The following is a 25866-nucleotide window of genomic DNA, read 5'->3' as shown; positions in this document are numbered from 1 at the left end:
CAGTAGCCCTTTATTATTCAGTATCGCATTTGTCATCCTGGGCTTTTTGTGTTTCTATCTGAAGCTGAAAAGTGACCTTTGAAGACCTGTGAAGAACTGTGTTGGAAAATTGGATGGGATTGCATTGAATCTGCAGATCGCTCTGGATAGGGCAGCCATTTTTACAACACTAATCTTACCACGAGTATAGGAAATCTTTCTACCTTCTAATATTTTCTTCCCCTTTGCTGTTTTTTTTATTTAAAAATTCTTATTTTATTAATTTAATTTTCATTTAATTATATTGTAATAAATTAATTTATCAAAACACCCTTCAATCTGTTCACATTCAAGTTTGTGAAGAAATACTGTTTTATGTAAGGCGAACGTTTTTTCTTTTCTTTAAGTCCATGTGAGTGTTGAGAGGATTTCTTAACCTATTGATTGTTTTTCTTTTTGTTTCAATAAGTTCTTTTTTTTTTCCTTTTTTTTTTTATTAACTTGAGTATTTCTTATATACATTTCGAGTGTTATTCCCTTTCCCGGTATACGGGCAAACATCCCCCTCCCTCCTCCCCTTCCTTATGGGTGTTCCCCTCCCAACCCTCCCCCCATTGCCACCCTCCCCACAACAGTCTAGTTCACTGGGAGTTCAGTCTTAGCAGGACCCAGGGCTTCCCCTTCCACTGGTGCTCTTACTAGGATATTCATTGCCGCCTATGAGGTCAGAGTCCAGGGTCAGTCCATGTATAGTCTTTAGTTAGTGGCTTAGTCCCTGGAAGCTCTGGTTGCTTGGCATTGTTGTACATATGGGGTCTCGAGCCCCTTCAAGCTCTTCCAGTTCTTTCTCTGATTCCTTCAACGGGGGTTCTATTCTCAGTTCAGTGGTATGCTGCTGGTATTCGCCTCTGTATTTGCTGTATTCTGGCTGTGTCTCTCAGGAGCGATCTACATCCGGCTCCTGTCGGTGTGCACTTCTTTGCTTCATCCATCTTGTCTAATTGGGTGGCTGTATATGTATGGGCCACATGTGGGGCAGGCTCTGAATGGGTGTTCCTTCAGTCTCTGTTTTAATCTTTGCCTCTCTCTTCCCTGCCAAGGGTATTCTTGTTCCCCTTTTAAAGAAGGAGTGAAGCGTTCACGTTTTGATCATCCGTCTTGAGTTTCATTTGTTCTAGGCATCTAGGGTAATTCAAGCATTTGGGCTAATAGCCACTTATCAATGAGTGCATACCATATATGTCTTTCTGTGATTGGGATAGCTCACTCAGGATGATGTTTTCCAGTTCCAACCATTTGCCTACGAATTTCATAAAGCCGTTGTTTTTGATAGCTGAGTAATATTCCATTGTGTAGATGTACCACATTTTCTGTATCCATTCCTCTGTTGAAGGGCATCTGGGTTCTTTCCAGCTTCTGGCTATTATAAATAAGGCTGCAATGAACATAGTGGAGCACGTGTCTTTTTTATATGTTGGGGCATCTTTTGGGTATATGCCCAAGAGAGGTATAGCTGGATCCTCAGGCAGTTCAATGTCCAATTTTCTGAGGATCCTCCAGACTGATTTCCAGAATGGTTGTACCAGTCTGCAACCCCACCAACAATGGAGGAGTGTTCCTCTTTCTCCGCATCCTCGCCAGCATCTGCTGTCCCCTGAGTTTTTGATCTTAGCCATTCTCACTGGTGTGAGGTGAAATCTCAGGGTTGTTTTGATTTTCATTTCCCTTATGACTAAAGATGTTGAACATTTCTTTAGGTGTTTCTCAGCCATTCGGCATTCCTCAGCTGTGAATTCTTTGTTCAGCTCTGAACCCCATTTTTTAATAGGGTTATTTGTTTCCCTGCGGTCTAACTTCTTGAGTTCTTTGTATATTTTGGATATAAGGCCTCTATCTGTTGTAGGATTGGTAAAGATCTTTTCCCAATCTGTTGGTTGCCGTTTTGTCCTAACCACAGTGTCCTTTGCCTTACAGAAGCTTTGCAGTTTTATGAGATCCCATTTGTCGATTCTTGATCTTAGAGCATAAGCCATTGGTGTTTTGTTCCGGAAATTTTTTCCAGTGCCCATGTGTTCCGGATGCTTCCCTAGTTTTTCTTCTATTAGTTTGAGTGTGTCTGGTTTGATGTGGAGGTCCTTGATCCACTTGGACTTAAGCTTTGTACAGGGTGATAAGCATGGATCGATCTGCATTCTTCTACATGTTGACCTCCAGTTGAACCAGCACCATTTGCTGAAAATGCTATCTTTTTTCCATTGGATGGTTTTGGCTCCTTTGTCAAAAATCAAGTGACCATAGGTATGTGGGTTCATTTCTGGGTCTTCAATTCTATTCCATTGGTCTATCTGTCTGTCTCTGTACCAATACCATGCAGTTTTTATCACTATTGCTCTGTAATACTGCTTGAGTTCAGGGATAGTGATTCCCCCTGAAGTCCTTTTATTGTTGAGGATAGCTTTAGCTATCCTGGGTTTTTTGTTATTCCAGATGAATTTGCAAATTGTTCTGTCTAACTCTTTGAAGAATTGGATTGGTATTTTGATGGGGATTGCATTGAATCTGTAGATCGCTTTTGGTAAAATGGCCATTTTTACTATATTAATCCTGCCAATCCATGAGCATGGGAGATCTTTCCATCTTCTGAGGTCTTCTTCAATTTCCTTCTTCAGTGTCTTGAAGTTCTTATTGTACAGATCTTTTACTTGCTTGGTTAAAGTCACACCGAGGTACTTTATATTATTTGGGTCTATTATGAAGGGTGTCGTTTCCCTAATTTCTTTCTCGGCTTGTTTCTCTTTTGTATAGAGGAAGGCAACTGATTTATTGGAGTTAATTTTATACCCAGCCACTTTGCTGAAGTTGTTTATCAGCTTTAGTAGTTCTCTGGTGGAACTTTTGGGATCACTTAAATATACTATCATATCATCTGCAAATAGTGATATTTTGACTTCTTCTTTTCCGATCTGTATCCCCTTGACCTCCTTTTGTTGTCTGATTGCTCTGGCTAGAACTTCAAGAACTATATTGAATAAGTAGGGAGAGAGTGGGCAGCCTTGTCTAGTCCCTGATTTTAGTGGGATTGCTTCAAGCTTCTCTCCATTTAGTTTAATGTTAGCAACTGGTTTGCTGTATATGGCTTTTACTATGTTCAGGTATGGGCCTTGAATTCCTATTCTTTCCAGGACTTTTATCATGAAGGTGTGTTGAATTTTGTCAAATGCTTTCTCAGCGTCTAATGAAATGATCATGTGGTTTTGTTCTTTCAGTTTGTTTATATAATGGATCACGTTGATGGTTTTCCGTATATTAAACCATCCCTGCATGCCTGGGATGAAGCCTACCTGGTCATGGTGGATGATTGTTTTGATGTGCTCTTGGATTCAGTTTGCCAGAATTTTGTTGAGTATTTTTGCGTCGATATTCATAAGGGAAATTGGTCTGAAGTTCTCTTTCTTTGTTGTGTCTTTGTGTGGTTTAGGTATAAGAGTAATTGTGGCTTCGTAGAAGGTATTCGGTAGTGATCCATCTGTTTCAATTTTGTGGAATAGTTTGGATAATATTGGTATGAGGTCTTCTATGAAGGTTTGATAGAATTCTGCACTAAACCCGTCTGGACCTGGGCTCTTTTTGGTTGGGAGACCTTTAATGACTGCTTCTATTTCCTTAGGAGTTATGGGGTTGTTTAACTGGTTTATCTGTTCCTGATTTAACTTCGGTACCTGGTATCTGTCTAGGAAATTGTCCATTTCCTGAAGATTTTCAAGTTTTGTTGAATATAGGTTTTTATACTAAGATCTGATGATTTTTTGATTTTCCTCTGAATCTGTTGTTATGTCTCCCTTTTCATTTCTGATTTTGTTAATTTGGACGCACTCTCTGTGTCCTCTCGTTAGTCTGGCTAAGGGTTTATCTATCTTGTTGATTTTCTCAAAGAACCAACTTTTGGTTCTGTTGATTCTTTCTATGGTCCTTTTTGTTTCTACTTGGTTGATTTCAGCTCTGAGTTTGATTATTTCCTGCCTTCTACTCCTCCTGGGTGTATTTGCTTCTTTTTGTTCTAGAGCTTTTAGGTGTGCTGTCAAGCTGCTGACATATGCTCTTTCCTGTTTCTTTCTGCAGGCACTCAGCGCTATGAGTTTTCCTCTTAGCACAGCTTTCATTGTGTCCCATAAGTTTGGGTATGTTGTACCTTCATTTTCATTAAATTCTAAAAAGTTTTTAATTTCTTTCTTTATTTCTTCCTTGACCAGGTTATCATTGAGTAGAGCATTGTTCAATTTCCACGTATATGTGGGCATTCTTCCCTTATTATTATTGAAGACCAGTTTTAGGCCGTGGTGGTCTGATAGCACGCATGGGATTATTTCTATCTTTCTGTACCTGTTGAGGCCCGTTTTTTGACCAATTATATGGTCAATTTTGGAGAAAGTACCATGAGGAGCTGAGAAGAAGGTATATCCTTTTGCTTTAGGATAGAATGTTCTATAAATATCCGTTAAGTCCATTTGGCTCATGACTTCTCTTCTTCTGTCTACATCTCTGTTTAATTTCTGTTTCCATGATCTGTCCATTGATGAGAGTGGGGTGTTGAAATCTCCCACTATTATTGTGTGAGGTGCAATGTGTGTTTTGAGCTTTAGTAAGGTTTCTTTTACATATGTAGGTGCCCTTGTATTTGGGGCCTAGATATTTAGGATTGAGAGTTCATCTTGGTGGATTTTTCCTTTGATGAATATGAAGTGTCCTTCCTTATCTTTTTTGATGACTTTTAGTTGAAAATTGATTTTGTTTGATATTAGAATGGCTACTCCAGCTTGCTTCTTCTGACCATTTGCTTGGAAAATTGTTTTCCAGCCTTTCACTCTGAGGTAATGTCTGTCTTTGTCTCTGAGGTGTGTTTCCTGTAGGCAGCAGAATGCAGGGTCCTCGTTGCGTATCCAGTTTGTTAATCTATGTCTTTTTATTGGGGAGTTGAGGCCATTGATGTTGAGAGATATTAAGGAATAGTGATTATTGCTTCCCGTTATATTCATATTTGGATGTGAGGTTATGTTTGTGTGCTCTCATTCTCTTTGTTCTGTTGCCAAGACGATTAGTTTCTTGCTTCTTCTAGGGTATAGCTTGCCTCCTTATGTTGGGCTTTACCATTTATTATCCTTTGTAGTGCTGGATTTGTAGAAAGATATTGTGTAAATTTGGTTTTGTCATGGAATATCTTGGTTTCTCCATCTATGTTAATTGAGAGTTTTGCAGGATACAGTAACCTGGGCTGGCATTTGTGTTCTCTTAGGGTCTGTATGACATCAGTCCAGGATCTTCTGGCCTTCATAGTTTCTGGCAAGAAGTCTGGTGTGATTCTGATAGGTCTCCCTTTATATGTTACTTGACCTTTTTCCCTTACTGCTTTTAATATTCTATCTTTATTTTGTGCGTTTGGTGTTTTGACTACTATGTGACGGGAGGTGTTTCTTTTCTGTTCCAATCTATTTGGAGTTCTGTAGGCTTTTTGTATGCCTATGGGTATCTCTTTTTTTAGGTTAGGGAAGTTTTCTTCTATGATTTTGTTGAAGATATTTACTGGTCCTTTGAGCTGGGAGTCTTCACTCTCTTCTATACCTATTATCCTTAGGTTTGATCTTCTCATTGAGTCCTGGATTTCCTGTATGTTTTGGACCAGTAGCTTTTTCCGCTTTACATTATCTTTGACAGTTGAGTCAATGATTTCTATGGAATCTTCTGCTCCTGAGTTCTCTCTTCCATCTCTTGTATTCTGTTGGTGAGGCTTGTATCTACAGCTCCTTGTCTCTTCTTTTGGTTTTCTATATCCAGGGTTGTTTCCATGTGTTCTTTCTTGATTGCTTCTATTTCCATTTTTAGTTCCTTCAACTGTTTGATTGTGTTTTCCTGGAATTCTTTCAGGGATTTTTGCTATTCTTTCAGGGATTTTTGCGATTCCTCTCTGTAGGCTTCTACTTGTTTATTAATGTTTTCCTGTGTTTCCCTAAGGGAGTTCTTCATGTCTTTCTTGAAGTCCTCCAGCATCATGATCAAATATGATTTTGAAACTAGATCTTGCTTTTCTGGTGTGTTTGGATATTCCATGTTTGTTTTGGTGGGAGAATTGGGCTCCGATGATGCCATGCAGTCTTGGTTTCTGTTGCTTGGGTTCCTGCGCTTGCCTCTCGCCATCAGATTATCTCTAGTGTTACTTTGTTCTGCTATTTCTGACAGTGGCTAGACTGTCCTATAAGCCTGTGTGTCAGGAGTGCTGTAGACCTGTTTTCCTCTCTTTCAGTCAGTTATGGGGACAGAGTGTTCTGCTTTCGGGCGTGTAGTTTTCCTCTCTACAGGTCTTCAGCTGTTCCTGTGGGCCTGTGTCTTGAGTTCACCAGGCAGCTTTCTTGCAGCAGAAAGGTTGGTCTTACCTGTGGTCCCGAGGCTCAAGTTTGCTCGTGGGGTGCTGCCCACGGGCTCTCTGTGGCGGCAGCAACCAGGAATACCTGCGCCGCCCCTTCCGGGAGCTTCAGTGCACCAGGGTTCCAGATGGCCTTTGGTGTTTTCCTCTGGCGTCCGAGATGTGTATGCAGAGTGCAGTCTCTTCTGGTTTCCCAGGCGTGTCTGCCTCTCTGAGGGTTTAGCTCTCCCTCCCACGGGATTTGGGGGCAGAGAACTGTTTATCAGGTCTGTTTCCTTCAGGTTCCGGAGGTGCCTCAGGCAGGTGTCCTGCCGCTCCTGGGCCCTCCCCCACGGGAGCCCAGAGGCCTTATACAGTTTCCTCTTGGGCCAGGGATGTGGGCAGGGGTGGGCAGTGTTGGTGGTCTCTTCCGCTCTGCAGCCTTAGGAGTGCCCACCTGACCAGGCGGTGAGGTCTCTTTCCCACAGGGTCTGGGAGCAGAGAGCTGCTGCCCCCCTTTGCTGTTAATGTCTTACAGTTTTTATATCACAATGGCTACTGTGAAGGGCGTCCATTCTCTGATTTCTTTCTCAGTATGTTTGCCATTTGTATGTAGGAGGGAAACTGATTTTTATGAGTTAATTTTGTATCCAGCTATTGTGATGAAAGTAGCCATCAGCTGTAGGAGTTCTCTGGTGGGATTTTTAGGGTAACTTGTGTGTACTATCATATCATCTGCAGATGAAGATGCATTATTCTTCCTTTCTAATTTATATGCCCTTAATGCAATTCTGTTGCATTACTGTTTTCAAGGCTTCCAGTGCCATATCGAATAGGTATGGAGATAACCTTGTCTTATTACTGATTTTAATGGAGTTGCTTTGAGTTTCTCTCCATTTAAGTTGGTGTTGGCTTTGGGCTTGCTGTGGAATGTCTTTCTTCTGTTAAACTATGTCTCATGTGTTCCCAATCTCTCTAGGACTCTTTATCTTCAAGAGACGTTGAATTTTGTCAAAGGCCTTTTCTCCATCTGATAAGTTGATCATGTAGTTTTTTTTCCTTCAGTTTGTTTATATTGTGAATTACATTTATTGATTTTTGTGCACTGAGCCATCCCTACATCTCTGGGATGAAGCCTAATGATCATTGTGAATGATATTTTGATGTGTTCTTTGACACTGTTTGTAAGCCTTTTATTGAGTATTTTACATCTATGTTCATAAGAGAATTTTTTTTCTATAATTTTCTTTTTTTGCTGGGACTTTGGGTGGTTGGGTAACTGTGGCCTCATAAAACAAATTGGGCAATGTTCCTTCTGTTTCTATTCTGTGAGGAAAATTGGCTTCAGCTCTTCTTTGAAAGTTTGGTAGAATTTTGTGCTAAAACCATTTGTCCCTGGGCTTTTTTGGATGGGAGACTTTTAGTGACTGCTTCTATTTTAAAGGTTATGGTTCTGTTTAAATTGCTTATTTGATCTTGATGTAAGTTTGGTGAGCGGTATGCATCAAGAATATGATCCATTTGTTTTAGATTTTCCAATTTGGTAGAATAAGGTTTTAAAGTAGGTCTCTATGAGTCTGTGGATTTCTTTGGCGTCTGTGATTGAGCCTCCTTTTCACCTCTAATTTTGTTAATTTGGATATTCTCTTTTTCAACTTGATTGGAGCTTTCCTTCTGTCACCTTCTGTAGGGTTAGATTTGTAGATAGATATTGCTTAAATTTGGGTTTTATGACAGACTGTCTCATTTTATCCATGTACTATGGTTTAAAGCTTTGCTGGGGAGAGTATTATGGGCTTGCATCTGTGGTCTCTTAGAGTTTGTGGAACATCTCTCCAGGCCTTTCTGACTTTTAGAGTCTCCATTGAGAAGTCTAATATTATTCTAAAACTCTGCTTTTATGTTACTGGTCTATTTTATCATTAGCTTTTTATATTTTTTCTTTGTTCTGTACATTTAATATTTTGATTATTATGTGTGCCAGGAGGATTTTCTTTATTGGTCCAGTTTATTTGGTGTTCTGCATAGTTATCTTTTTGTTTTGCATGGTTCTTGATGGGAATCTTTTTGTTTTGGTTAGGGATATTTCTTCTATAATTTTGTTGAAAGTATTTCCTATGCCTTTGACCTTGGTTTTGTTTTCTTTCTTCTATATCTGTTGTTCTTAGATTTTGACTTTTCATAATGTCCCAGATTTCCTGGATGTTTTAAGCTAGAATGTTTTTTGTTTGTGTGTTTGTCTGTTTGTTTTAGGTGTGACCTTTTCCTTTGATGGAGATCTTTGTTTTTTCCTTTTGTATCTTCCATGTCTGAGATTTTCTCTTCTGCTATCAAGAACTGCCTCCACCTGCCAACTTTCCAACAATGACACAGAGACTTATGTTTATTTATGAAAGCTTAGGCCTTAGCTGTGTATGTCCCAGCTAGCTAGTCTCAATTAAATTAACCTATTTACTCTATGTCCTGCCATGTGGCTGGTTACCTCTGTCTCACACAATCAATCCAAGCACCTGTTCCTTCCTCCTTGTCTGTCTGGCAACCCACACCCATGCTCCATCCACCATCCTCCCCATCCCTAACTTCAACTCCACCACAGATAGTCTGTTGCAGAGCTGGGCTCAGAATAGGGGAGGGCATTCAATTTGGAGGAGGAGAGGGAACAGTGAAGATCTGTAGTTATTCTATCTGCTTCCCTGGCTGGTGACCTATGGTTCCCAAGGATGCCTGCTGGAGCTGGCTGCTGAGATTATGGACTGAGTTTTGGGAAGGACAGTTGGTAGAGATGATCTAAGTTGTCCATTGGAGATGGTGATCAGAGAGGAAAGGAAAACAGTAGATGTTCTGCTACAGATCTGGAGTTGATACAGGGTGATTGTACTTGGAAGATTTGGGGGAGAGGTGAAGATAAGTTAGCCTACTTGCTTCCATGACCAGAGTGTGTTCCTAGGGAATGCCTGATGAAGTTGGAGGCTGGGATGAAACTATGAATGGGAGAAAGGAAGCTTGCAGTGGGAGATCTGTGTGATCCACTGGAGATGGGGTGGGGAAAGGGAGGCTGCAGCTAGTAGTCTGCCACAAAGCTGGGGATAAGACTGGGGGATTGGATTTGTTGGAGCAGAGAGAAAGGTGAAGTTCTGTAGTTAACCTATCTATTTCCCTGGCCTGAGTAGTTTCAAAGGTCCCAGGAAATTGGAGTCATCTTATTGGATGGATATATATATATCCAATAAATATCAGTATATACTTATATATAGACTTATATACAGACTTCACACACACACACACACACACACACACACACACACACACACATACACACACTCCATTTCTGAATATGGTCATGTGCAAAAGGGCTGGGATGAGATGAGTTTGGGCGGACACTGTTTCAATTTCTGGGCTGTGGGTCTGTTCTCTTTTGCAGTAAGTCACACTGCTGATATTTAATTCAGCATTTTGCAAGAATAAAATCTTGCAGCGTGTGTGTGTGTGTGTGTGTGTGTTGCTAACCATCTGCAGGAATTCAGAATTCGAGTACAGTAAGGGGGTTCTGTCCACAGTACTCCTATAATTAGGTTACCTTTATTCTTCTATGAATCATTAACTTTGAAAGCTACTGGTTCTATGGGTGATGGCCAGCGATACATCATCTTTTAGCAGTCTGTACCACCATAAAAAACAATGCTGCTCAGGTCCCAATTTATTACTCCAGGACGCCAACCATGGCTCTCAAACAAACTCAGCCAATTTTAAGGATGATTTCTAAGCTGTTTTAAAAAGCTGCTTCTGCCAGATTTTGAAAAAACATTGCTCTCAAAATGATTATTTTCTGTTTCAGGACAAATCCATGAATTTGGCCCATTCAACCTAGTGATGGGGAGACGATGCATCTCTTCTCCATAAAACTCGAACGCCCGGGGTTGTCATAAGTGATTTTTCCAAACTTAACTTTTCCCACACTCCGAGTTATCAGTTTCTGTCGAGCCTGGTGTGCGTTTCAGCTGAGGTTTTATTACACTGGGTTGGCAGCACATTACGTTTTTTACACATGGATTTGATTGAGAAATGAAGCTGGAATAAGAATGAGGGGAGAGCAGCGTCTGCTGCAGGAACCAACGGTTGCTGTTGTCAATCAGCCTGATTGATTAAATATGGTGATACACATTTTCATTTCAGTGAAATACTTCTGCAGAGCACCATTATGCTTAGGGGAGGTGAGTCTCCAGAAGACTGTGCCACAGGAGGCGGCTCGGTGATGCCGTACGGCGTGTATGGATAGCTCAAGCAGCTGGGGAGTCCAGAGGAGACCTGGCTGGATTTTCCCATTGAATTTGTAACATGGAGAAGAAGTGCTCGAACATGCTGGGAATTGCGACCTGTGAAAGGGATGGAATTTGATTGGCTCATCATAGTCCACTTCTTGATTGGTTCATGTCCTCTGCCCCCTCTCAGTGTGTGTGTGTGTGTGTGTGTGTGTGTGTGTGCGTGTGTGTGGCAGTGGGGGTATGCATGTACATGTATGTATGCATAGAGGCCACTGGATGGCAATGGGCATCTTGTTTTATAGCTCTGTCTTATTCACTTGAGATGGTGTCAGCCACTGAACTCGGAACAAGGTTGGCTGGCGGCAAGCCCAGAGATCCTCCCTCTCGGCCTCCCACAACACTGCAATTACAGGCCAATGTGTGATTATATCCTGCTTTTTATGTGGGTGCTGGGGAGCCTAACTCAGGTTCTCATGCTTGCACAGCAATGAGCCATCTTCCAACCTTCCCATGCCCTCGCTATGTAACCCTGCTGCAGGCAGGCCTTGAACTCATAGAGATCTGTCTGCCTTAGTCTCCTCCGTGCTTCGGTTAAAGTCATGGACCTCCCGACCTGGTCTCAAGCACTGTGTTTTGGTATGAGAGTGTGTGTAGGTATGCATGTGTAGGACGCACACATGTGTTCCTGTGGGTGTGTAAGCCAGTGAACGACTTTGGGTGTCATCTTCAAGAACCCCATCGACCTCCTTTGAAATAAGGTTTTTACTGGTCTAGAACTCACCAAGTAGGTTAGGTGGCTGGCTTGAGAGCCTCAGGGATCTGATCATCTTGGTCTCCCCAGCACTTGGGCGGCAAGTGTGTGCCACCATCCCCAGTATTTTACCTGGGGTCCTGGGATGGAACCCAGGTTCATGTTTCCATAGTGAACTGGTGGTAACAGTCACTTCTTTCAAGTCCCACGCCTTGGTGGCATCTGGGTATGACCCAAATGTAAGAGCAAACATCTGATTCATCAAAGTTCATGTCTCTCATTTTTATTCAAGCCCACTTGAAAAAAAACCTGTTTGCTGCTATTGTCTTAACACCAAAAACCTGAATAGAGATGAGAACAGAGACCACAGAGAATAGACGTGGATCGTGTCAGAGCCCAACAAAGTCTTGTCAGTCTCTACAAGATTGAAGTGAAGTGGGTTCTGGGATTAGAGTGACCTGAACTCAAGGTGAGACAGGAAATTAGGAAGGGGGGGGAGAGAGAGAGAGAGAGAGAGAGAGAGAGAGAGAGAGAGAGAGAGAGAGAGAGAGAGAGAGAGAGAGAGAGAGAGAGAGAGAGAGAGAGAGAGAGAGAGAGAGAGAGAGAGAGAGAGAGAGAGAGAGAATGTGAGTAAATTTTCTACCTTGTGGGTCCCAGGAACAAACTCAAGTCATCAGGCCTGGTGACAAAGAAGCCTTAACCCACCAAGCCATCTCTCACACTTTTCTTAATTTTTGGAGAATGGGCCTCTCCATTTTACCTTCAATTCTCTAATCTGGCTATATTTATAACCAGAAAGCAACATGAATTCCGTTTTTCTGCACCTTCCCAGCGCTGGGGTTACAAGCGTTTACGTCAGTCACTCCGGACATTTTATGTGGGTCCTGAGGCCCAAACTCAGATCCTTGTGTCTGCACAGCCAGCACCTTACCAACCGAGCCATCTCCTCAGTCCCTCAGTTTTAATTTACAAGATTTTTTTTTGTCTTGTTGGTGTCACTCAGGTCTCCTTGGCTGGCACATCTTTTTAGAGAGTAGATTCTTCGCACTCACTTGGATGAAGTTGAGTTCCAGGGAGCTGGCTGCACCATTGCCCGCAGGAAAAAATGTCTCCTGTTGAAATCCATTTAAGACGAAAACGCAGCAAACCTTCGCATTCGTGTAAAACAAGGGATTTCAGAGGAGGGCTTTTCAGAAAAATAAGTGGGCAATAAGAAAGGAGAAACCCTTGGAGTAATTCCTCTCGCACACTGAGAGCTGCTGCTGCGGGGCTTATGTCAAGAGTAATCTTGGAGGATTGAGATGTTTTCAGCGGTATGTAATTGAGGTTTTAGGTTTTCCCTTACAGAGGGATTGCGCCGGAAACAGTTTTTCTCGCTGTCCTCCCGTCTCCGTCTTTTTCTAAAGCTTGTTTTGTAGATTTGGGGATTGCTTACAGATTTTTAAGAACAGCAAGAAACCTCTAAAACTCATGCAGCTAAAAGCTCCCAAGCAGGAACACGTGAGAGCCTGATTAAAAGAGGAAAAAAATTGTCAAGGGTAGGTCTCCAGTTCCAAGTTCACGATTTTCTTTGGACTCAGCCATGAAGGGTGAAAACCCCACAGAGATTTGTAGATATAATTTGGAAGTTCCTATGGGACATGCAGATTTTATTTTGGGGTACTGCCTTTTGCATGCTCTGTCTCTCTGTCTCTTTGTTTCTCTCTGTCTCTCTGTCTCTCTCTGTCTCTCTCTGTCTCTCTCTGTCTCTGTCTCTGTCTCTGTCTCTCTCTCTGTGTGTGTGTGTGTGTGTGTGTGTGTGTGTGTGTGTGTGTGTGTTCTCTTACCCATGTGAGTGTGTGCAGAAGTCAGAGGTTGATGTTGGGATGTTTTCCTCAACTGATTCTTCCTTCCTTCCTTCCTTTCTTTCTTCCTTCCTTTCTTTCTTTCTTTCTTTCTTTCTTTCTTTCTTTCTTTCTTTCTTTCTTTCTTTCTTTCTTTCTAAATTGTAATGGTTGGTTTTAATTGCCAACTTGATAGGGCCTGAAATCACCTGAGAAGAGAATTCCAGCGAATGATTGTCTAGATCATGTGTGCTGGTTGGCATGTTTGCATGTGTGGGCTGTGGGGGCTTCTTGATTATGTTAGTTGATGTGGGAAGTCCCAGCCCACTTTAGGTATTACCATTCCCTAGGCAGCGACTCCCTGACTATATCAGTCTAGACAAAACTGAGTACCACACATGCATGCATTCATTCCTCTCTGTTCCTGGGAGCAGATATGATGTGATTAGCTGTTTGAAGTTCTTACTTCCTAGACTTTACTACGATGATATATTATAATCTGAACTTGGGAGCAAAATAACCCTTGTTTTCTCTAAATTGCTTTCCATCATGGTCTTTTATTATAGTAGCAGAAACAAGAACGAGCAAAAATCTCTCACTGAACCTGCAGCTTGCCATTTTGGCTACACAGGCTAGTCAGATGGCCTGTCTCTACTTCCCTAGTGCTAAAATTACAAGGCCATGCCACCATACTTGGCCTTCGATGTTGGTGCTGGGGATCTGAACTCAGGTCTTTGTGTGCAAGCACTTTGTCCACGGAGCCATTTTTTCTTGCTGTTTCTTTCTTTGTGATCTTCCTAATGGTTCACAAAAAGGGGGTCAGCAAATGAGTATTAGGATTAGAAGATCCAGCACTGAGTCATCCTGGCATCCCCCCCCCCAGGGAACCTGGCACCTAGCTGCCGTTGGACATTAGTAATCAAGCATAGTATCAGTAATTAGATGGGCTGAACACAGGTTGAGTCAGGCGGACCTGTAGGCAAAATGTGAACCAGAGTTCAAACATCCTGGAAGACACACAAGGTAGGTCAATCATCATTGTGACCCAATTAGAGACAGACCTAATTAATAAGAACATGGTATCACAGCCTCTCTAAGCCGGGTTCTAGTCCAGCTTCCTCACCTTAAGGGCAAATGGCTTCGTCTTCCTCCCTAATACTCTCCTCATCTCACACAGCCATTGGGGAGAAATAGTGAGATAGTATTTTGTGTCTGCATGTATGTGTTGGCATGTTTGCAAACATGTCTGTGCTTGACTGCGTGGGTGTCAGACGTCAATCTTAACTGCCGTTTCACAGGAGTCTCCTACCTTGGTGTTTGAGACCCGGTCTATTGTGGCACCATAGGGCTTACTGATTGGGTTAGATTGGCTGGTTAGCGAGCCCTCGGGGACTTTCCCATCTCTGCCTCTTCAGCACTATGAGGAGTGCGTCCAGCTTTTTATGTGGGTTCTGGGGATCAAACGCAGGCCTAGGTGCTCACAGAGCAAGCAATTTATTGGCTGAGCCAGCTCCCTAGCTCCCAATAAAGTCATATTAGATAAATCACTTAGCCTGGAGTCTCCACACACAGTCAATGATTGATTATGCTTTTCAGTCTATAAGGTGTTCCTTCAAAGGCAAGTGGACATGGGTCTGTGTGTGTTTCAGTACAGTGACCAGGCTAGTAGCATGGGTTCTCTTGAGGGTAGCCCTCTAGAATAAAGAATGGAATGAGCTTACACCAGATAACTTCATACCCTTCACAGACCCTAGTATTTGAATGACCATTAAATGTTTTCATTTGCTGCACATGCTTTTTAAGGTGTGTCCTGGCTAGTCTCATGTCCACCTGATAAGCGGGAGTCATAGAGAGGAGGAAGTCACGATTGAGAAAATGCCTCCGAAAGTTTGGGCTGTAGGCAAGCCTGTGGGGCATTTTCTTAATTACTGGTTGATGTGAGTGGGCTCAGACCATTGCGGGTGGAGCCACCCTGAGCTGGTGGTACTGGGTTCCATAGCAAAGCCGACTGAACAAGCCAGGGTTCCAGTAAGCAACACTCTTCTGTGGCCTCTACATCAGCCCCTTCTCCAGGTTTCTGCCCTGCTTGAATTCCTGACTCTCTTTAGTAAAGAACTGCGATGTGGAAGTGTGAACCAAACACTTTTCTCCCCAACTTGCTTTGGTCATGGTGTTTCAACGCAGCGGTAGTGACCTTAACTAGGACAAATGCTTATTGGACTTTTGTGAAAGGATAACAAAGCTATAAAAAATGCACAGCCAGGACTTAGTGAGATGGCTCAGTGGTTGAGAAGTCTTTTTACTGTTGCAGAGAACCTGCATTTGGTTCTCGGTAGCCACAATGGCTGGTCACAGCCATCTTGACTCCAGTTCCAGGGGATCTGATGCCCCCTTCTGGTATTCATGGGTATCACATATGCATATGCTACATTTACATACATGCTGGTAAAATACTCATACACATGAAAATAATAAAAAATAAATAAGATAAATGCTAAAAAGGATTTTTAAAAATGCTCAAAATGATTATGCATAATCATAAGCCAACATCTTAACATGTTCCCTCTTCTTGAACTCACTTGTATAACTGGCAACCACATGACGATCAGAGTTAGTGTCCAAGCCCCTCCCTTGCTTCTTGTCCCTGTCTTTTCCTTATATGTAGCTACCATTCTGACTTCTAACAGTTACTATTTGCTTTCAAACCAGAAATTCTAACTGTACAAATTATAATATGTAATAATATATCATATGTATATATAGCATGTATGGTGTGTAATGTATAACATATATATTATATACATATAATATTTATAGTATGGGTAAGGAGAGGCTTTTTTCTTTTCTCATTAAAAGGGTATTATGGCCTGGAGAGAGGCCTAGGTGCATGTGTGAGGGCCTAGGTTCTGAGTCTCAGAACCCACGTAAAGTCAGCTCTGGTAACACATATTTGTAATAGCAGCACTCCAGTGATGAGATAGGAGGCAGAGACAGGGAAAACCTGGAAGTCTATGGGCCAGAGAACCTGGCGGACTCAAAGAAATGAACAAGAGACCATGTCTCAAGCAGGGAAGAGTGCGAAGTTTGGCACTGGAAGTTGTTCTCTGACTTCCACACCAGTGCTGTGGCCAGTGGATGCTTACATACATACAGGAACACGTATACAAAGATAAACACAGTTTATTAACAGGAACTACAAGAGACTAGGTGTTTTCTGCACTTGTTTCATGATATTCCATAGCCTCATCCCAACAGCCATACAGTGTGGCAAAAATGCCGAAGGAGGCTCATAGTATGTGCAGAAATGGAAAATGCAGGTTCGTTCCCCTTCTTTCTCACCACCCAGTGTGCATGAGCATTCACATAGACAGACCGGGAGACAGACAAGGAGACAGACAGACAGATATAGAAACACAAATATACATAGACACAGAGAGGTGCGCGTGCACACACATACACTTAGATATAGAAACACATAGAAACACAAATATACATAGACACAGAGAGGTGCGCGTGCACACACATACACTTAGATATAGAAACACATAGATACATAATAGACAGACAGAAATAGACAGATATACATATACAAACAAATACGGAGACGAGAGCACATATAGACATAAGCATGCCACACAGACAGACACTCAGATAATAGACATACAGACAGGCAGATAGACACATGAACACATAGACATGCATAGACACACAAAACAACATATGCAAACATACACACACAAGAACATAGAGGGACACATATACACAGACGCACAAAGGAACACACACACACACACACACACACACCATGCACACTATGCACTGGTAAAACAGGTCAGGTAAGAAACCAAACCAAAAAGACCTTCTGAGGAAGGCTCTCTTCATCAGGACACACATTAGCTGGCCTTATCCAGAGCTTCACTGTGGGAAGATGTTTTTCATTAGGTTGTCAACAAGTTTTGATTTCCCTTCCCACCCTCCTGGCATCTATCTAGAAGGGTTCCAATGTGACATCACTGTCTCAGCATTGTGAAATAACTCGGGGCAATTTGGGGGACATTCTCAGTCTCTGTGTGAGTGGGCAGACAAGGAGGCGACTCAGCTTTTTCTCACGAGGCTGTGGGCTCTGGGTAGAAGAGCATCATTCCATCCCAAAAGTTCCACCAGAGAACTACTAAAGCTGATAAACACCTTCAGCAAAGTGGCTGGGTATAAAATTAACTCAAATAAATCAGTAGCCTTCCTCTACACAAAAGAGAAACAAACCAAGAAAGAAATTAGGGAAATGACACCCCTCAAAATAGTCCCAAATAATATAAAATACCTCGGTGCGACTTTAACCAAGCAAGTGAAAGATCTGTATGATAAGGACTTCAAGCCTCTGAAGAAAGAAATTGAAGAAGATCTCAGAAGATGGAAAGACCTTCCATGCTCATGGATTGGCAGGATTAATATAGTAAAGATGGCCATTTTACCAAAAGCAGTCTACAGATTCAATGCAATCCCCATCAAAATACCAATCCAATTCTTCATAGAGTTAGACAGAACAATTTGCAAATTCATCTGGAATAACAAAAAACCCAGGATCGCTAAAACTATCCTCAACAATAAAAGGACTTTCAGGGGAATCACTATCCCTGAACTCAAGCAGTATTACAGAGAAATAGTGATAAAAATTGTATGGCATTGGTACAGAAACAAACAGATAGACCAGTGGAATAGAATTGAAGACCCAGAAATAAACCCACACACCTATGGTCACTTGATTTTTGACAAAGGAGCCAAAACCATCCAATGGAAAAAAGATAGATAGCATTTTCAGCAAATGGTGCTGGTTCAGCTGGAGGTCAACATGTAGAAGAATGCAGATCGATCCATGCTTATCACCCTGTACAAAGCTGAAGTCCAAGTGGATCAAGGACCTCCACATCAAACCAGATACAGTCAAGCTAATAGAAGAAAAAGTGGGGAAGAATCTTGAACACATGGGCACTGGAGTAAATTTCCTGAACAAAACACCAATGGTTTATGCTCTAAGATCAAGAATCGACAAATGGGATCTCATAAAACTGCAAAGCTTCTGTAAGGCAAAGGACACTGTTGTTAGGACAAAACAGCAACCAACAGATTGGGAAAAGATCTTTACCAATCCTACAACTGATAGAGGGCTTATATCCAAAATATACAAAGAACCCACGAAGTTAGACTGCAGGGAGACAAATAACCCTATTAAAAATGGGGTTCAGAGCTGAACAAAGAATTCACAGCTGAGGAATGCCGAATGGCTGAGAAACACCTAAAGAAATGTTTAACATCTTTAGTCATAAGAGAAATGCAAATCAAAACAACCCTGAGATTTCACCTCACACCAGTGAGAATGGCTAAGATCAAAAACTCAGGTGACAGCAGATGCTGGTGAGGATGTGGAGGAAGAGGAGCACTCCTCCATTGTTGGTGGGATTGTAGACTGGTACAACCATTCTGGAAATCAGTCTTGAGGTTCCTCAGAAAATTGGACATTGAACTACCTGAGGATCCAGCTATACCTCTCTTGGGCATATACCCAAAAGATGCTCCAACATACAACAAAGACACATGCTCCACTATGTTCATAGCAGCCTTATTTATAATAGCCAGAAGCTGGAAAGAACCCAGATCTCCTTCAACAGAGGAATGGATACAGAAAATGTGGTACATCTACACAATGGAATATTACTCAGCTATCAAGAACAATGACTTTATGAAATTCATAGGCAAATGGATGGAACTGGAAAATATCCTGAGTGAAGTAACCCAATCACAGAAAAACACACATGCTATGTATTCATTGATAAGTGGATATTAGCACAAATGCTCGAATTACCCTAGATGCACAGAATACATGAAACTCAAGAAGGATGACTAAAATGCGAATGCTTCACTCCTTCTTTAAAAGGGGAACAAGAATACCCTTGGGAGGGAATAGGGAGGCAAAGTTTAAAACAGAGGCTGAAGGAACACCCATTCAGAGCCTGCACCACATGTGGCCCATACATATACAGCCACCCAATTAGACAAGATGGATGAAGCAAAGAAGTGCAGGCAGACAGGAGCCGGATGTAGATCGCTCCTGAGAGACACAGCCAGAATACAGCAAATACAGAGGCGAATGCCAGCAGCAAACCACTGAATTGAGAATGGGACCCCCATTGAAGGATTCAGAGAAAGGGCTGAAAGAGCTTGAAGGGGCTCGAGACCCTGTATGAACAACAATGCAAGCAACCAGAGCTTCCAGGGACTAAGCCACAACCCAAAGACTATACATGGACTGACCCTGGACTCTGACCCCATAGGTAGCAATGAATATCCTAGTAAGAGCACCAGTGGAAGGGGAAGCCCTGGGTCCTGCTAAGACTGAACCCCCAGTGAACTAGACTGTTGGGGGGAGGGTGGTAATGTGGGGAGGATGGGGAGGGGAACACCCATATAGAAGGGGACGGGGAGGGGTTAGGGGGATGTTGGCCCAGAAACCTGGAAAGGGAATAACACTCGAAATGTATATAAGAAATACTCAAGTTAATAAAGATGGAGGAAAAAAAAAAGAGCATCATTCTAGACTCTCACAGTTCAGAGAAGTTTCCTCAAGATAAAGAGATGTGCTGATCTTATTTTTGCCGTGGAGTGTGTATATGTCCTTAGGACTATGTGCATGTTCAGGTGAGCTTGCACATGTATGTAGGGGTCAGAGATCAACATCAAGTAGCTGCCTCAATCATGTTCTATCTTTTTTTTTAAAGTCAGGCTCTCTCATTGAACCTGGAGCTTGAATCCTATTCAGCTAGACTGGCTGGCCGATGAACTCCAAGAATCCCTGTTTCAGCCTCCTGTCACTGGGTTTACAGATATGTGTTACCATGACTGCCTTTTTTATGTAGGCGCTGGAGCTGTGAATTTAAGTCCTCATGTTTTCACAGTAAACACTTTATCAATGGAGTCATCTTTCCAGCTCGCCACACCCCTCTCCCCCCACCAAATGAGCTTTGATGAGTGAAACCTGCCATATCTTTCATTGAAGCCTGTAAATACTTTATAACTCAATCTGCATTTACTGATCGAACGAATGTGTCCAAAAAGGTCCACGTGTGTATGCTTACAAGACAATGCCTGCCTGTATGAAAGAGGGACAGACTTGAGAAGGACACTCAAGGTTGGCAGCAGGGTCAGTGCTGCTCTCTACTGTGTAAGCAGAGGAAGGTGAGGAGGTAAGTGGGTCTCAGAGGCCCAAAAGGCCAGATGTGTTGGGATAGATCCAGAAGTTATTCATGAGCTTGGAAAGGGAAGAGGAGAATGAGAATGTCAGTCCAACTGGAGAGAAGGTTGCTATCTAACAGGAGTATGATGGCCAAAATAATTTGTGCAAATACATGAGATGCAAGGAAATAATGATGTGGCTCCTGTATTGGTAAGTTTTACTTACAAACTTGACAGAACCTAGATTCACCTGGGGAGAGAGGCTTCCTTCCTTCCTTCCTTCCTTCCTTCCTTCCTTCCTTCCTTCCTTCCTTCTTTCCTTCCTCCTCCTTCTCCTCCTCCTCTTCCTCCTGCTTCTCCTCTTCCTCCTGCTTCTTCCCCTTCTTCTCCCCCTCCTCTTCTTCCTCCTCCTTCTTCTCCTTCTCCTCCTCCTTTTCCTCCTGCTTCTCCTCCTTCTTCTCACCCTCCTCTTCTTCCTCCTCCTCCTTCTTCTCCTCCTTTCCCTCCTCCTCCTCCTTTTCCTTCTTGATTGATTTATTTATTTTATGTATAAACACGTAGCTGACTTCAGACATACTAGAAGAGGGCTTCAGATCCTATTACAGATGGTTGTGAACCACCATGTAGTTGCTAGGAATTGAACTCGGGACGTCTGGAAGAGCACTCAGTGCACTTAACCACTGGAAGCCTTAATGAGAAGTAATCTAGATTAGGTTAGCCTGTGGGCCTGTCTGTGGAGATGAGATAACCAATTGCTGTTGGTGTATAAAGACCCAGTCCACTGTGAGCAGAATCATTCCCTAGACTGACTCCTAAACTATGTAAGAGCAAAACTAGTTGAGTTTAAGCAGCAAGTCAGCAAGGATGTCCCTCTGCTTGACTGTGGGTATGATGTGTAGCTTCTTGAATTCCTCTGATTTCCCTCAAATGATGAATTGTAACCTGGGGTTGTAATCCACATAAATCCCTTCCGTCCCTGCTTTACTTTTGGTCAGGGTAGTTGTTCCTGCCACAAAAACGAAGCTAGAACAGTTCCCATTCACAAGAGACACAGACCAGAGTCAAGTGGGGTGAGTGTCGAGATAAGGAAGACATAGAGTTTTCTGTGCGCATGGAAACAGATCATGTAAACTCTTCTGTCCTTTTATAAGGAATGGAGTCCTAAAGAGGTCATCCATGCGGAGGAGATGAGATGGAATTCCTGACAGATGGGCATGCATCTACATGAGGCAGTATGAAAAATCATGCATAGTGTTAGGGATTCAGAAAGAAAACAACAGGTAGAATGAAGTGTGTGTGTGTGTGTGTGTGTGTGTGTGTGTGTGTGTACAAACATTATAAAGGGAATTCACAGTATCAGTTTACATGATAGGAGCTGTGTAGTTCAACAATGGCTATCCATCTGCATGCTAGAGAGTCTGAGGACCGGAAGATGCTCAATTCACAAAGCTGGATGAGTCACCAGTCACAGTTTAGAGCTAATGGCCTGGAGGATTTCTGGAGAGATGCTGATCTTTGCCTTTCAGTCTATCCTTAGAGAAAATACTCTCACAGGCTCACCAGAGGCGTGCCACTTGCTCGAGCCTAGATCCAATTGAGTTGACAAACAAGATTAATCATCACATTAGGGTTGCCATTGTAAACAATGACCACACATAAAACCCAACTTGGGGACTTCCACTCTAGGGCATTACAGACTATGTGGTATAGAGTCTATTACCCAAGAGTTAACTATGCATATTATATAAAAGGAAAAGTAAGCAACTAGGTTGCAAAGACACAGAGAGACTGTCAACACAGCCCAGCCTTGTGGGAGCAAAGAGCTGGGAAGAAGTAGAGCTCAGTATTAGATTCTTTTCTTCTTTGAAAAATATTTATTAGTGCTGTGGGGTCTGCACTTATCCTACAATGCACATATGTAGGCCAGTGGACAACTATGTGGAGTTGCTTCTCCCCTCTCCCCCTTTATGTGGATCCTGGGAATTGAACTCAGGCCTTCAAGCTTGCCTGTCAAGTATCTTTACCTGCTGTGCCATCTTGCCAGCTCTAGATGCCCTACCTTGTTTATATTTGCTGGTCTGTAAATGGAAATGAAACTGTAAGGTTGAGAATGAAGGAATGGATCCCAGACTGAGAAGACAAAAATAAACTAGAGGCTGGGAACTTGTACGGCAGGTAAACTCCAAAGACCAAAGGAAAGAGATCCTTGAAGACCAAGGCTGCTTTCCCATCTTGCTTCCACCATTGGGATTAACTAAATTCTAGCTTGCACATAAAACCACTTTGCAACTATACAGCACTTTCTGTGAGGCCACAGCGATGGGAGATTGGTAGAAAGTATCAGCTGTTGAGGACAAGGTAACCAAGAGAATTACTGGGGGAAACTAAGGCTTTTACTAGACAACCCTAAATGATAAACCTTACATTTAAGGGAAAAAAATTCTAAAATAGGTCAGCTCTTATGAAAATCAAAATTGAGTGTTGAAGTTATTTCAATTACTATTCAGACAAGATGGCTTATTTTCTACAGTTTACCAATGGCCACCAGACATGAGATGTGCTCTGGAGAGGGGGTGGGGTGTTATTGGAAAATGGCTCAGTGGGTATAGAACTTTCTGAACAAGCATGAAGGCCTGAGTTCAGATCCATGGCACTTAAATAAGGTAGGCATGGTAGTAAGTCTTGCATTCTAGCATGTCTACAGCAAGATGGAAGAATTCTAGAAGCTTAGGTACCATATCCTGGCATACACAGCAGAGAGCAGCAAGAAATCCTGACTCAAACAAGGTGTAGAGACTGACACTCAAGGTTGTCCTCAGACCCCTAATGCACAGTGGCACATATTAGTCTGTGTGAATGTGTGTGTGTGTGTGTGTGTGTGTGTGTGTGTGTGTGTGAGAGAGAGAGAGAGAGAGAGAGAGAGAGAGAGAGAGAGAGAGAGAGAGCGCTGTACTGGCTGTTTTGTGTGTCAACTTGACACAAGCCGGAGTTATCACAGAGAAAGGAGCCTCCCTTGAGGAAATGCCTCCATGAGATCCAGCTGTAAGGCATTTTCTCAATTAGTGATCAAGGTGGGAGGACCTAGCCCCTTGTGGGTGTTACCATCCCCAGGCTGGTAGACTTGGGTTCTTTTAAGAAAGCAAGCTGAGCAAGCCAGGGGAAGCAAGCCAGTAAGTAACATCCCTCCATGACTCTGCATCAGGTCCTGCCTCCTGACCTGCTTGAATTCCAGTCCTGACTTCTTTTGATGATGAACAGCAGTGTGGAGGTGTAAGCTGCATAAATCCTTTTCTCCCCAACTTGCTTCTTGGTCATGATGTTTGTGCAGGAATAGAAACCCTGACTAAGACACACATCAAAATTAAAAAGAAAATAAAACAGAAACAGACAATAGAATGATGGATCATCCGGGGCTATGCTCAGTATATGCGAAAACTGTAAGCAGCTAGATGGATACAAGGAGCTGTGATCTGAAGAGAAGTTCAGTGGAAATTACAGAACAAAATATAAAATGAATAAAACCAACAGGCTCAAAATAAGAACTTAGCACAAAAGTAAACATGTCACAAAAACATTTTGAGAACTTCAGTGGCAGTTGAAAAATATCACAATGAAGCACAAAGATCGAGTTTGGAAAACATTGAAAATGACATAAGACATACATGGTGTGAAACACTAACACGCCTGTAAGTGTGTAAGTATAACCTAAAGGTAGGAGGAGAGGGTAGAGAGGGAGAGGGATAAGAAGGAGAAAAAGAGAGAGAGAGAGAGAGAGAGAGAGAGAGAGAGAGAGAGAGAGAGAGAGAGGGGAGGGGAGGGGGAGAGGAGATGCACACAGAGATAGAGATAGACAGAGACAGAGGTGGGGATAGAAGAAAGAGTAGGAGTAGAAAAGGAAGAAAGAAGAAAAGAGAGGAGAGAATGGAACAGAAACAATGTATCACTTTTTTTCTGAGAATTTTATTTTAGAATTGGTGAAAATCTTCTGGCCATCATGAACAAGAAGTAGATATAAGGAAACAATGCCAAGAGAACTCCCAGACAATAGCTTATAATTAAAAGATAAAGAGACACTTTAAAGGCTCAGATGTGGTATGTGTTTGTGATACCAGAACTTGGGAGGTGGAAGTTAAAAGATCAGTGGTTCAAGGCCCGGCTGAGCTACATGGCAAGGTAAAATCAGCCCGAGCTACAGGAGGCCTTGTGTTACAAACAAACAAACAAAACAAACAAACGGAGACAAAGCAACACACAAAACGAACAAACAACTGAAAACAAAAACTAAGAGACCAACAGGAAATGATAGTGGGAGTGGGGAGGATGAAATTATCAATAATTTTGAAGGTGAATGGGTTAAATTCTCCCATTAAAAGACAAAGCAAACTGTTTTTTTTTTTTAAAAACAAAGTCTGTCTTCAAGAAACTCAATCTAACCTTAAAGACAGTGAACAGCAATGGTAGGAGACTTCAATATCTTCCCAGTCAAAATTGGTTAGTGAAGGCCTAATTACCTAATCACCTAAACCCTGAGGTGAGCTGAGAAACTCCAGAGAAAAAGCTGACAGGCCTGCAGCAACCCATGCAGGAGGTTAGGGCCCCAGAAGATCCTACTAAGATCAGTGCACCAATGTCTTCTGGTGCTTACAATTTTTGAGGTGTTGGGGGAACAAATCTGCAGGTGGATTCTCATCTTCCACCCAAAAGTTCCCCCTTCTGACCTATAAATCCCCAAGTCCTCTCCACTATGCCACAGTCTCCAGTCCCGTGGAGGGACTGCTGCCCTTCACTGTTCTCATTAAAGGACAATCTGCTTTGTAGAGAATAGTTTCCTCTTTCCTTTATTAACATGGCACTTTGACCAAACCCAACCTAACAGGCAGAAGAGTCATGCAGAATTCAGTAAGGAAACACATGGTACCAAATGGACCCAACAAACGTGCAAACCCTGTGCCCCACAGCACATCCCACAGTCTTCCAAAGCATGCATGACTCTTCTGCCAGCACAGACTACATATTTGTGAACCTTCCAGCTTTTCTTGTTATTTATCTCTAGACTCATTACATTGTGGTTGGAAGTGATATTTGGTAGGATGTCAATCTTCTCGAGAATGTCAATGCATTCTCAGTGTGTGCTAATGCATTCAGTAACTGGTATGGTTTGAAAAAATAAAGTTACATTTGTATCAGTTCCGAACTCACAAGGTCCCGATGAGAAGTCACCAGTGAATGCATATCTGTCTCCAGGCACGTTTTCCTACTTTTTCACCCTGCATATTGCTGGTCGCATACTGTTGTTTCCATTTAGAACTTCCCACACCTTCTCATTTCTGAGCAGAACAGTGTCAAGGTTCTCATGAAGACAGTACATAATGGAGAGCATTTTGAATAGGTTCTCTCCTACTGTGGGTTTCCGGGACCGGACTCGGTATC

This window comes from Rattus norvegicus, chromosome 13 (assembly GCF_036323735.1).
Source record: "Rattus norvegicus strain BN/NHsdMcwi chromosome 13, GRCr8, whole genome shotgun sequence".
In the NCBI taxonomy this organism is placed as follows: Eukaryota; Metazoa; Chordata; class Mammalia; order Rodentia; family Muridae; genus Rattus; species Rattus norvegicus.
Note: the sequence above shows the minus strand (reverse complement) of the source record.